Source organism: Lolium rigidum, chromosome 7, assembly GCF_022539505.1.
Source record: "Lolium rigidum isolate FL_2022 chromosome 7, APGP_CSIRO_Lrig_0.1, whole genome shotgun sequence".
NCBI lineage: Eukaryota > Viridiplantae > Streptophyta > Magnoliopsida > Poales > Poaceae > Lolium > Lolium rigidum.
The window spans coordinates 201,007,364-201,018,785 of NC_061514.1; the positions used below are offsets into that span (position 1 = coordinate 201,007,364).

At 41.6% G+C, this 11,422-nt stretch overlaps 1 long non-coding RNA gene across 1 annotated transcript; it reads left to right on the forward strand.

Moving 5' to 3' along the window:
* The first annotated feature begins 574 nt into the window (after window positions 1–574).
* LOC124678969 lies at window positions 575–1,971 on the forward strand. Its single transcript, XR_006994732.1, has 3 exons — window positions 575–809; window positions 924–1,105; window positions 1,912–1,971. It is a non-coding gene; the product is annotated as an uncharacterized LOC124678969 (long non-coding RNA).
* The last annotated feature ends 9,451 nt before the right edge of the window (window positions 1,972–11,422 follow it).

The window sequence follows — 11,422 nt, forward strand, 5'->3', positions numbered from 1 at the left end:
TTGAAATGCAGGTTGTTGGTTAACCACTTAACCGGCGAGCATCAGGCTGCATATTCAGCTAACAGGGTGTGTGGTCACATAATCAAAGATCTTATCTACAGGTGTAGAACTGGGAACAACATGAGAAAGCTCTAAAGATCAATTCACTTTCATGCATATAGTTTATGAAACATAGAGCATTTCTTTTGATTTCATTATCATATGTGTTGTTATTTCTTATGTAAAATAGGCGGTAAGTGTTCTGTTGATTCTTCTGTAAAATAAAGCTGAAAGTTTTATCCTGATTTCATCCTATCGATTTCGTTTTGTAAAACCAAAGGACCATTTCAAACTAATTTTCATTGTTGTAATATAAATTGCAAATCGGTGCGAGTTCCACGGGACCGTGCGCCAAGGCGCACATTTAAATCTAGTAAAAAGAAAAGGAACCAGCCAGGCGCTCACGCAAGCCTGAGGCCAGCCCGCGCACGCGAGCGAGGCAGCGCAGCCTCACGTTTCCTAGTGCAAGTGCAACCCATGTCCTCCTCTATTTTTGTTTTTCTTTCTCTGATGCGTGGGGCCCGCACGTCATCCCCAACCTCCAAGCCAAAGAGCAGAGCGCGTACGTGTTCTAACTGACACGGGAAAATACCGATTTCATCGCCGATTTCGTTCTGATATCGTTGTTCCCTTGCCACGAAAATACCTCTATAAATACCTCTGTTTATCCTCCGTATTTCCCCTTTGAAACCCTAAAAATCGCGCCGCCATTCCGCAGGATTTCTTCGCCGCAGTTCATCTCGACCACCACGACGTCGATTCCGACGAAGGTGACTCTACCACAACTTTTGGTCTATTCTTGATCCCCTGCTTCTCGCGCACCCTTTGATGCCGTGTTTTCCTTTTATTTCGCATCATGGCGCCGTCGATATCATCACCTGAAGCGCGCTGTCGTTCATCGATCTCCGGCCGCCTCTACTCGCAGTTCCAGGAAGAACACGAGCATCACGACCACGCCTTCGAGTTCCCAACATCAAGCCGCACCCGGTCCTCTACATCCCAAGACCGCGGGATCCCTATATTGACGACGACCTGAATGCCCGGCTCGCCGCCGTGTTCGGACACCGTGAGCCAGTTCTTTTGTTTTACAATTTGACTAATAATTGACTAATCAAGGCACTAGCATGTAGACCGTGAGATCTAAAACCGTAGATTCATGTTAAGTGCATCGATTTAGGATCATATTCTTTATTCTTTCACGCCCGACGTGTGCTCTGGGCGTGACCGAATCGATCTAAAATGTGCTAGCTCATGTCTAAACTTTGAAAATTCGTATCTTTAAATTTAGAGATCGGTTCTCAATGATTTTTCTTGCATTGAGGTTATAATTAAATTCTCTACGACTTTCCTGTAGAGAGATTCTCCATCCGATAAACTTTTCCGGACAACTTTTCGTATAATATTAAAATTTAACCGTGACGTGTTTAATCATGTAAACATTATAGGAAAGTGTTCACATGACCAAATATAGCAAACAATATACCCCTGCATTCATAAAAATGAGAAGAACACCTTGGTACGTTAGGTTGTATTTTTACGGAAGTTGCAGATTTTTAAATTTATAACTAGTACTATAGTATTTTCAATGTATTATAAATTTGGTAAACGCTTTTATTTTTGATTCCAACGCCAAATTAAAGATACGGAGATTTCATATAAATTAGTACTTGTTTATAACATTTATGAAACTATTTTATATAGAAGGATATTGTCCGTGTTAACATGCCTATTTGAAATTCCTATTGAATAAACAACTTTGTTATAAAGTATTTTCAAATCTAAATTATTCCCAGAGCATGCATGCATTACTTTGTTATGTGAATTCGCTGTTTGTACTCTCTGGATATTTATTGTGATTATTGTATCATCTAGATCGTACGGAGTTTAATACCTGTTGTTGCAAGGAGAGTGCGAACGCCAGCGACAAATAAGGCAAGTTGAACTTTTGATCATAACAGATCTATTGTTTTTCTATATGTGCAGTACGATTTTAGTACAAATACATGTGTAGGATTGTTATTGATGGATTGTGTGCTATTGCTATGAAACCCGGCTTAGGATAGCCATATGTTTTTATGATTGGATTCATTTGTAGTCAACCTATGTTTGATTGGTTGGATATGCTTACTTTATAAGTGAGTGGAATATCATGTCATGAGTATGTAATAGTTGAAAGGTTAGTTTTGAGTTGACAAAACAATTATTGGATGAATTGGGGCGGATATGAATAGTACTTGAGAAGGTTGTAGGTCGACCGACATGGTAAGGGCTTTGATCCTGACTTACTGACATGTATAGATCGAGTGGCATGGTAAGGGCATGGAGCCTGACTTACTGACATGTACACTGGTAGTGAGTGGCATGGCAAGGGCGTTGAGCCTGACTTACTAACATGTACACTGGTGGTGGCATGGTAAGGGTATTGAGCCTGATTTGCTGACATGTACACTAGTGGAATGGAGATTGGCATGGCAAGGGCGTTGAGCCTGACTTACTGACATGTACACTGGTAGTGAGTGGCATGGTAAGGGCGTTGAGCCTGACTTACTGACATGTACACTGGTGGTGGCATGGTAATGGGGTTGAGCCTGACTTATCGACATGTACACCGGTGGTGGCATGGTAAGGGTATTGAGCCTGACTTGCTGACATGTACACTAGTGGAATGGAGATTGGCATGGTAAGGGTATTGAACCTGACTTACTGACATGTGCAATGGAGAAAAGGAGATTAGCATGGTAGGGGCCCTGAGCTTGGCCTACTCACATGTGCACTATAGGAGTTCGGAGATTAAAATCGCTCGGATAAAAACTAGGATGATAATAGGATTGCTTTGTGCAAAACAAAAGTTTGAACCCTCGCCTTGAAAATGTACTTGATAGGTTTGTTATACGTCTCTAGTGATACTCGCCAATACAATTCCAAATGTATTGACCTCGCGTGGCTGCAACGTTTTATGTTGCGGATATTCCGATGAACGAGTGAGGTTCGATGGTTAGGGTTACGAGTCTATACTCGACATGCTCGCTCGTGGCACATGAAGACGAAGGACTCCATGCCGATATGTTTCGTTGTGAACTCGATATTGAGCTAGCCTTGTGCTATGCAATTTGTAATGTTTACTTTGTAATTATCGGATCATGCGATGTAATAAAGACCTTTGTTTCTTGGTATTACATCTTAAACTGTGTGTGCTAGCGATTGATCCAGGGACTAGCACTATTATGCACAGAGATTCAACCCTTATCGGGTCGGATCATTACAGATGGTATCAGAGCATTGTGTTGACTGTAGGATCGTGACCCTAGGTTTGGAATAGTAATAGGAAGATCTTAGGATGAAAAATTTATCTAGTCCAGTTTTTATTAAAAAGATCTTGCATTTTGAACTTCTTGTATTCTCATCTACTGCACCTTCAAAAGAATTTCCTCTTACCTTAGATGGTCTAACTGTTGAAATCCATCAAGGAAGGACTGATGATGACCATGTCCCTTAAGTGTGAAGACCGATGCTTCATATGTTATTATTCGACTCAACATGATGCAACTTCATGGAAGGCCAACGAAGAACTTGGAGAAGACTTCGATGCATACTTGACAACTCGAAAGATACACCATCACAGTAGAAGAGGTTGAAGCATTGAATGTAGAAACAGAATAGACCACCACTTATTAGACCAACGATATTACAATAACATTATAATCATACTAACTTGTGGTATGACCATAATAGATTTTGTTTTTATTTGAACTAGTTTGCTTGACGTGATGAATGCTTGGTAGATTTTGTTTGTAAGATGAATTGCCTTGATCTGCTATTTTGCGGGTAGGAATTATCTTTAGATCTTTTCCATCTATTCTCATCTATACCCAACCCAGCAAATGTTTTCTCGATAAAACATCATGAAGATAACCTTAGCAAAACCAACCTTGTTGTTCCTTGATAGGGCAAAGGTGGCCGATCTTTCGATGAGACTATGATAGCGTCAATTTGTTGGTGGAGTTCGTGCTTGACGATCCGACTACACGTGCAAAGCTCGTGCGCCAATGCAATCGCTAGGACAATCTCCGGGAGTTCGATCTTGCGATGCACGATCGCCGACCGAGGGTCTTAATTCCTACCGAAATCGAGAACAAGTAAGAACTAATAATGCATCGAATTATGCGATATAGATGAAAGCTTTATTGAATAAGTGGGATTCCGAATAGTCGTCTTGTTCGGGCGTTGGCCTCAAAAGAAGTACACGAGGTTGCGCATGGCTAACTTTTAATCTAATCAAATCCGAGTCTAAACGTGACTTGGGGGTATTTAAAGGAGGAAAAGGTGGGGTTTCGGCCAGCCATACATGTGGTGGTCGAACCAAACCCTAGAAGGCCTTTCCCCCTTCAATACGGACTCTAAAAAGTGGCTGACTTAATTCCTGCGAAAATATCAAACTTGGGAGGTTGACCAAGTGTTAGAATACGAGATTCAATAAATCAAATACGGAGTAATGATTTGGGTGCAGGATGGATTGATCACCATTCCTACTACTCTTATTATTCGCTTTCGTAATATTGACTTTGCGAATCTAGAGAGTCATACCTATAAAAGAGATGTCGGCAAATAAGCCTAAACCCTAGGGTGGATAAATATTATACCCCTATAATTGGCAAGTGCTGCCAAACATAGGAGTACAGTAAGAATGGACATCCAACTACTAGAAGAAGAACAGTGGAAGACCGTCGATGACGCCGACAAGTTAAAAAGATGAAGGATGCCTTAAAGTACTCTCACCTTGGTCATCTATTTGACCCAAAGAGTGGCCCCTTAGTATAAAAGGTAGATCAACAACCATCCCATAGGGATTAGAAGCCCAACCCTTAGGAAAAGTCTACTCAAGTCACTTTCAAGAGATATGTTATTCACTATATGTGAATAAACAATCCCCATTGGATATGAAGTGACAAGCCACATATGTTTCAAAAGATGACCTGGTATGAAGTCATATCAAAGATGAGCTTAGCCTAAACCCAAAACCTAAGACTACCTACAAAATTTTCTTTTAAGGGTGGTAGCCACCCCAACATATCCGAAACCCATCTTTCTTGCTAGCTTTTCTCGAATCTCGAGGACGAGATTCCTTTTAAGGGTGGTAGTCTGTAACATCCCAAAATTTTCCAAATTTTGTAATGTAAATATAAATAAATTTAGTTGATTGAATTGTTTGTCTTTGTTGAAATTTCCCAAGGAATTTAAAACTTTTTGAGTTTTATTTAAAAGCCTTTCCCAAAATGGAGTTTTCACAAAGATTTGTTTTCAAAGTATTTCCAAAACAAACCTATTTCTATTTTATGGATTTGAAATCCTATAAGATTTTATTTAGGATAAAAAGGCCGAAACGTTATTGCACAAGTAGTCATATAAAACATTGTATGCATAATGACACTTTCGTAATTGGTTTTGACCAAAATTAATTTTACAAAGTCACTGAGTCATTCCAAATTCAATATCAAGATCCATGTTGAAATAAAACCTACCAAAAGTTTTAGTTTCGGAAAATATTTTAATTGACTGATTCGCAAAATCAAAATTATGTTTCTAGATTTCATAAATAGCCTATAAGGCCAAGTGCATAAAGTCTACTTTTGTATTTTTATTTTGGACTGAAAAAAGTATTCCAAAATGCACTATATAACTATTAAGAATTTTATAAATTTTACAGATTTTATTTAAGTTAGTTTAGATGTCTAAAACAAATTCTAAAAATTAACACAGAAAACAAAGAAGGAATAAAAAGAAAAGGAACCAGCCAGGCGCTCACGCAAGCCTGAGGCCAGCCCGCGCACGCGAGCGAGGCAGCGCAGCCTCACGTTTCCTAGTGCAAGTGCAACCCATGTCCTCCTCTATTTTTGTTTTTCTTTCTCTGACGCGTGGGGCCCGCACGTCATCCCCAACCTCCAAGCCAAAGAGCAGAGCGCGTACGTGTTCTAACTGACACGGGAAAATACCGATTTCATCGCCGATTTCGTTCTGATATCGTTGTTCCCTTGTCACGAAAATACCTCTATAAATACCTCTGTTTATCCTCCGTATTTCCCCTTTGAAACCCTAAAAATCGCGCTGCCATTCCGCAGGATTTCTTCGCCGCAGTTCATCTCGACCACCACGACGTCGATTCCGACGAAGGTGACTCTACCACAACTTTTGGTCTATTCTTGATCCCCTGCTTCTCGCGCACCCTTTGATGCCGTGTTTTCCTTTTATTTCGCATCATGGCGCCGTCGACATCATCACCTGAAGCGCGCTGTCGTTCGTCGATCTCCGGCCGCCTCTACTCGCAGTTCCAGGAAGAACACGAGCATCACGACCACGCCTTCGAGTTCCCAACATCAAGCCGCACCCGGTCCTCTACATCCCAAGACCGCGGGATCCCTATATTGACGACGACCTGAATGCCCGGCTCGCCGCCGTGTTCGGACACCGTGAGCCAGTTCTTTTGTTTTACAATTTGACTAATAATTGACTAATCAAGGCACTAGCATGTAGACCGTGAGATCTAAAACCGTAGATTCATGTTAAGTGCATCGATTTAGGATCATATTCTTTATTCTTTCACGCCCGACGTGTGCTCTGGGCGTGACCGAATCGATCTAAAATGTGCTAGCTCATGTCTAAACTTTGAAAATTCGTATCTTTAAATTTAGAGATCGGTTCTCAATGATTTTTCTTGCATTGAGTTTATAATTAAATTCTCTACGACTTTCCTGTAGAGAGATTCTCCATCCGATAAACTTTTCCGGACAACTTTTCGTACAATATTAAAATTTAACCGTGACGCGTTTAATCATGTAAACATTATAGGAAAGTGTTCACATGACCAAATATAGCAAACAATATACCCCTGCATTCATAAAAATGAGAAGAACACCTTGGTACGTTAGGTTGTATTTTTACGGAAGTTGCAGATTTTTAAATTTATAACTAGTACTATAGTATTTTCAATGTATTATAAATTTGGTAAACGCTTTTATTTTTGATTCCAACGCCAAATTAAAGATACGGAGATTTCATATAAATTAGTACTTGTTTATAACATTTATGAAACTATTTTATATAGAAGGATATTGTCCGTGTTAACATGCCTATTTGAAATTCCTATTGAATAAACAACTTTGTTATAAAGTATTTTCAAATCTAAATTATTCCCAGAGCATGCATGCATTACTTTGTTATGTGAATTCGCTGTTTGTACTCTCTGGATATTTATTGTGATTATTGTATCATCTAGATCATACGGAGTTTAATACCTGTTGTTGCAAGGAGAGTGCGAACGCCAGCGACAAATAAGGCAAGTTGAACTTTTGATCATAACAGATCTATTGTTTTCTATATGTGCAGTACGGTTTTAGTACAAATGCATGTGTAGGATTGTTATTGATGGATTGTGTGCTATTGCTATGAAACCCGGCTTAGGATAGCCATATGTTTTTATGATTGGATTCATTTGTAGTCAACCTATGTTTGATTGCTTGGATATGCTTACTTTATAAGTGAGTGAAATATCATGTCATGAGTATGTATTAGTTGAAAGGTTAGTTTTGAGTTGACAAAACAATTATTGGATGAATTGGGGCGGATATGAATAGTACTTGAGAAGGTTGTAGGTCGACCGACATGGTAAGGGCTTTGATCCTGACTTACTGACATGTATAGGTCGAGTGGCATGGTAAGGGCATGGATTCTGACTTACTGACATGTACACTGGTGGTGGCATGGTAAGGGTATTGAGCCTGACTTACTGACATGTACACTGGTGGTGGCATGGTAAGGGTATTGAGCCGGACTTGCTGACATGTACACTAGTGGAATGGAGATTGGCATGGCAAGGGCGTTGAGCCTGACTTATCGACATGTACACCTGGTGGTGGCATGGTAAGGGTATTGAGTCCGACTTGCTCGACATGTACACTAGTGGAATGGAGATTGGCATGGCAAGGGCATTGAGCCTGACTTACTGACATGTGCGATGAAGAAAAGGAGATTAGCATGGTAGGGGCCCTGAGCTTGGCCTACTCACATGTGCACTATAGGAGTTCGGAGGTTAAAATCGCTGGGATAAAAACTAGGATGATAATATGATTGCTTTGTGCAAAACAAAAGTTTGAACCCTCGCCTTGAAAATGTACTTGATAGGTTTGTTATACGTCTCTAGTGATACTCGCCAATACAATTCCAAATGTATTGACTCTGCGTGGCCGCAACGTTTTATGTTGCGTATATTCCGATGAACGAGTGAGGTTCGATGGTTAGGGTTACGAGTCTATACTCGACATGCTCGCTTCGTGGCACATGAAGACGAAGGACTCCATGCCGATATGTTTCGTTGTGAACTCGATATTGAGCTAGCCTTGTGCTATGCAATTTGTAATGTTTACCTTGTAATTACTGGATCATGCGATGTAATAAAGACCTTTGTTTCTTGGTATTACATCTTAAACTGTGTGTGCTAGCGATTGATCCAGGGACTAGCACTATTATGCACAGAGATTCAACCCTTATCGGGTCGGATCGTTACACCATGATTCAAAAGTCTGGCATGGTTCTTGTGTAGTGGTACAAAGCTCACATGCATGTGGGAGGAAATTTAGTTGGACGAAGTCCAACATGGTGCCAATCTAATTGAGGGTTCTTCTCTAAAACACTGGTATGGCATGTTTGGTATTTTCCCTATATATATGTACAAAATGATGAATAATCCATGTTTTTAGATTGCCTTTTTTGAATCACGTGTGCCTTGATTTCAAATCTAGGTCAAATCACTGGGGGAGGGGATGAATGTGTTTCTTTTTGATGCATCGCTCGTATTTCCGAGTTTTTTTTTTGGGTCCCACAAATTCAGGGTAGCATCACCCCCTCCCTTCCCGCGAGTTAAAGTTTTAAGCGAGTAGTAGAATGGCATGACCAACTAGTTTCAAGTAAAAGTTTGAATATAACCAAAATATACCAATTGATTGATGAGTTAACTTGGCTTCATGGAAAAAATAATGTCTTGTAAATGAGATAACTTGGCTTTCCTACCCTTGGATCCATAGGAAACTATGGAGTACTAATACATTATAATAATCACCCGAGTACACCAACTGGTCTGTCACTTACGTGTGGTTCCCATGCGTGAGGTCGCACACTTCAGTGAGCACAGGTCATGTGTCCACCAGTCTACAGGCTCCAGTTAAAAGAAGAGCCCTCTATAAAGAAACATCAGTCTCCATAAACATCAATCTCCCATCTCAGTTCTCAGCTTTTCACTGCTCCCCCCTCGCTCGCGCCGCCGCCACAACCCCCCGCGCCCCTTCCCGATCCCTCATCAGATCTTAGACTATGGAGTTGCCTGTGCCGAAGAAGCAGCCTCTGAAGCCGACGATCCAGTGCATCAACGACTGGTGCGGGAGGGAGTTCCCTTACAACGAGGAAGACAAGCACATGATGGCGTGCCCGCACGGCTCTTGCTTCTGCACGCACCCCGGCAGGTACCGTTCATCCTACACCTCAGAGAAGCCCACTTGACCGTTGTGGATAGGTTCCCGTACGACGAGGACTTCGGATTGGTTCATCTGAAGGTGCCGGCACCGGGCTCGCCAAAACGACAGTTCATCGGCTACGGGACGGATGGCGCAGTGTTCGCCTTGCACATCCACCCTTGCGGCATGGACACCGCGGTATCCTTCGTGTGCGTCAGGCCGGCGGCGTGCAACTTGCCCCGGTATAGGGTGACGATGTGGGCGAACGGCCCGCCGATGCCGGGGCCGCGTAAGCTTACCGGGGAACACTTGTTTGACGTGGTGAAGGCGGTATTAGAGCCGACGAGCAGCCCGACTCCGGGCACGGTTTCTTTGGGAGATGTCACTTCGTTCCTCTCGGTGCCGCCGCGGTACCGGTGCGGCAATGAATCATCGAAGCAGCTGACTATCTATTTGCGCATCGATAAGGAGTGAGTGAACATAACACTACCCTCAATCTTATTGGGACGATGCTAATGCGGATTTAAGTAATGCTGAATTAATTTGTTTTTCTTGTGACAGGGCGATTAGCAAGGAGAAGAGGATCTCCGTGCACAGCTAGCGACCTATATCTCGGCGTCCACCAAGTGTCCCTGAGTTGGAGATCTTGTTCTGCCTCTTCTTTTGATGTTTATATTGCTTCATCACCGTAACAGGAAGGGTGTGTCTGGGGCTTCCGGCTTCAAAGTACTCAGTACAAGGACTAAAAGAGACGTTTTGCTGATGGTTCTTGTCAGGACGGCCGTAGTGTTGGAGGTGGTCATCTACTTCGGTGGGGAAGGACCTCATTGATGTTCCAATCTTTACTACTTAGACCTTTATCTAAAAATGTTGAGGGATTGGATGTATTTTATGTTTACCATGAATTAGTCTATGTAATATGTAACCCAATTCGCCGATTAATGCAACTCTGGATCCTTCACTGTCATACGACTACTAAAACAAAATAAATAAACAGGCATTTTAAGTTTAATGCACATTTAATCAAGCCACATAATGTTGGCGTACTTGGAAGCAATCAGGTTTACTATTGTTGGCATGTGTGGTACAATTTCACGGGGCAATACCCAATCTAGCTTGTTCAATTACATTACATGAAGTAATTAAAATATGGATGCCTAGAATCATTCACTTCCGTACATTGCGATGGCTTATAGCGGTTTCTATGACCAATCTACATCACAAATCTAGTTCAAATTTGATCTATTTTTATGAACAAAATTGGAAACTCTACTTGGCATTTTCGTTTATTATGACCAGATGCACATATGTAGTGATTCATTTTCTTTTCAAATCGCCATACCATTTCCTCGTCAACTCTTCATCTTTTTTTAGTTTTAATGAATTTCCTTTGGTTGCATTCAATTTGCTTCAAATTCATCGGACGGAAGTTCCTATTCGGACTAGAGCGGCGGGTTTAGGTTGCCAACTATGGGCTTTTTTCATTCAGAGGATTCACCAGGGCGGCCCTAACGACGATATATGATCTTATTTGGCGGAGAGGGACTTGCTTGCGTTTCCTATCTTCAGTTAGGGCCCTTTATGTAAACACTAAGCGCTTGATTGTATTCTGTGTTTATGTTCACATACTCTATGGTGTAATAAAATATGGAATTCCATGTCCGATTAAATGCACCTCTGGACCCTGTCAGGCATTTCCCTTGTTATCTTTTCTTTTTACACATACTGTAACCATTGTTCAACGCGCAGTCCATCGCGGGAAGGTACCCTATCTTGCCCATTTGAGAACACACGTCTCTATAATTGCTCAGAAGCCCCGCGAGGGCACGATGGTCTTTTCTGGGTGTATGTAAGATTTAGCCTTGACCAGCCCTCCACGCTCC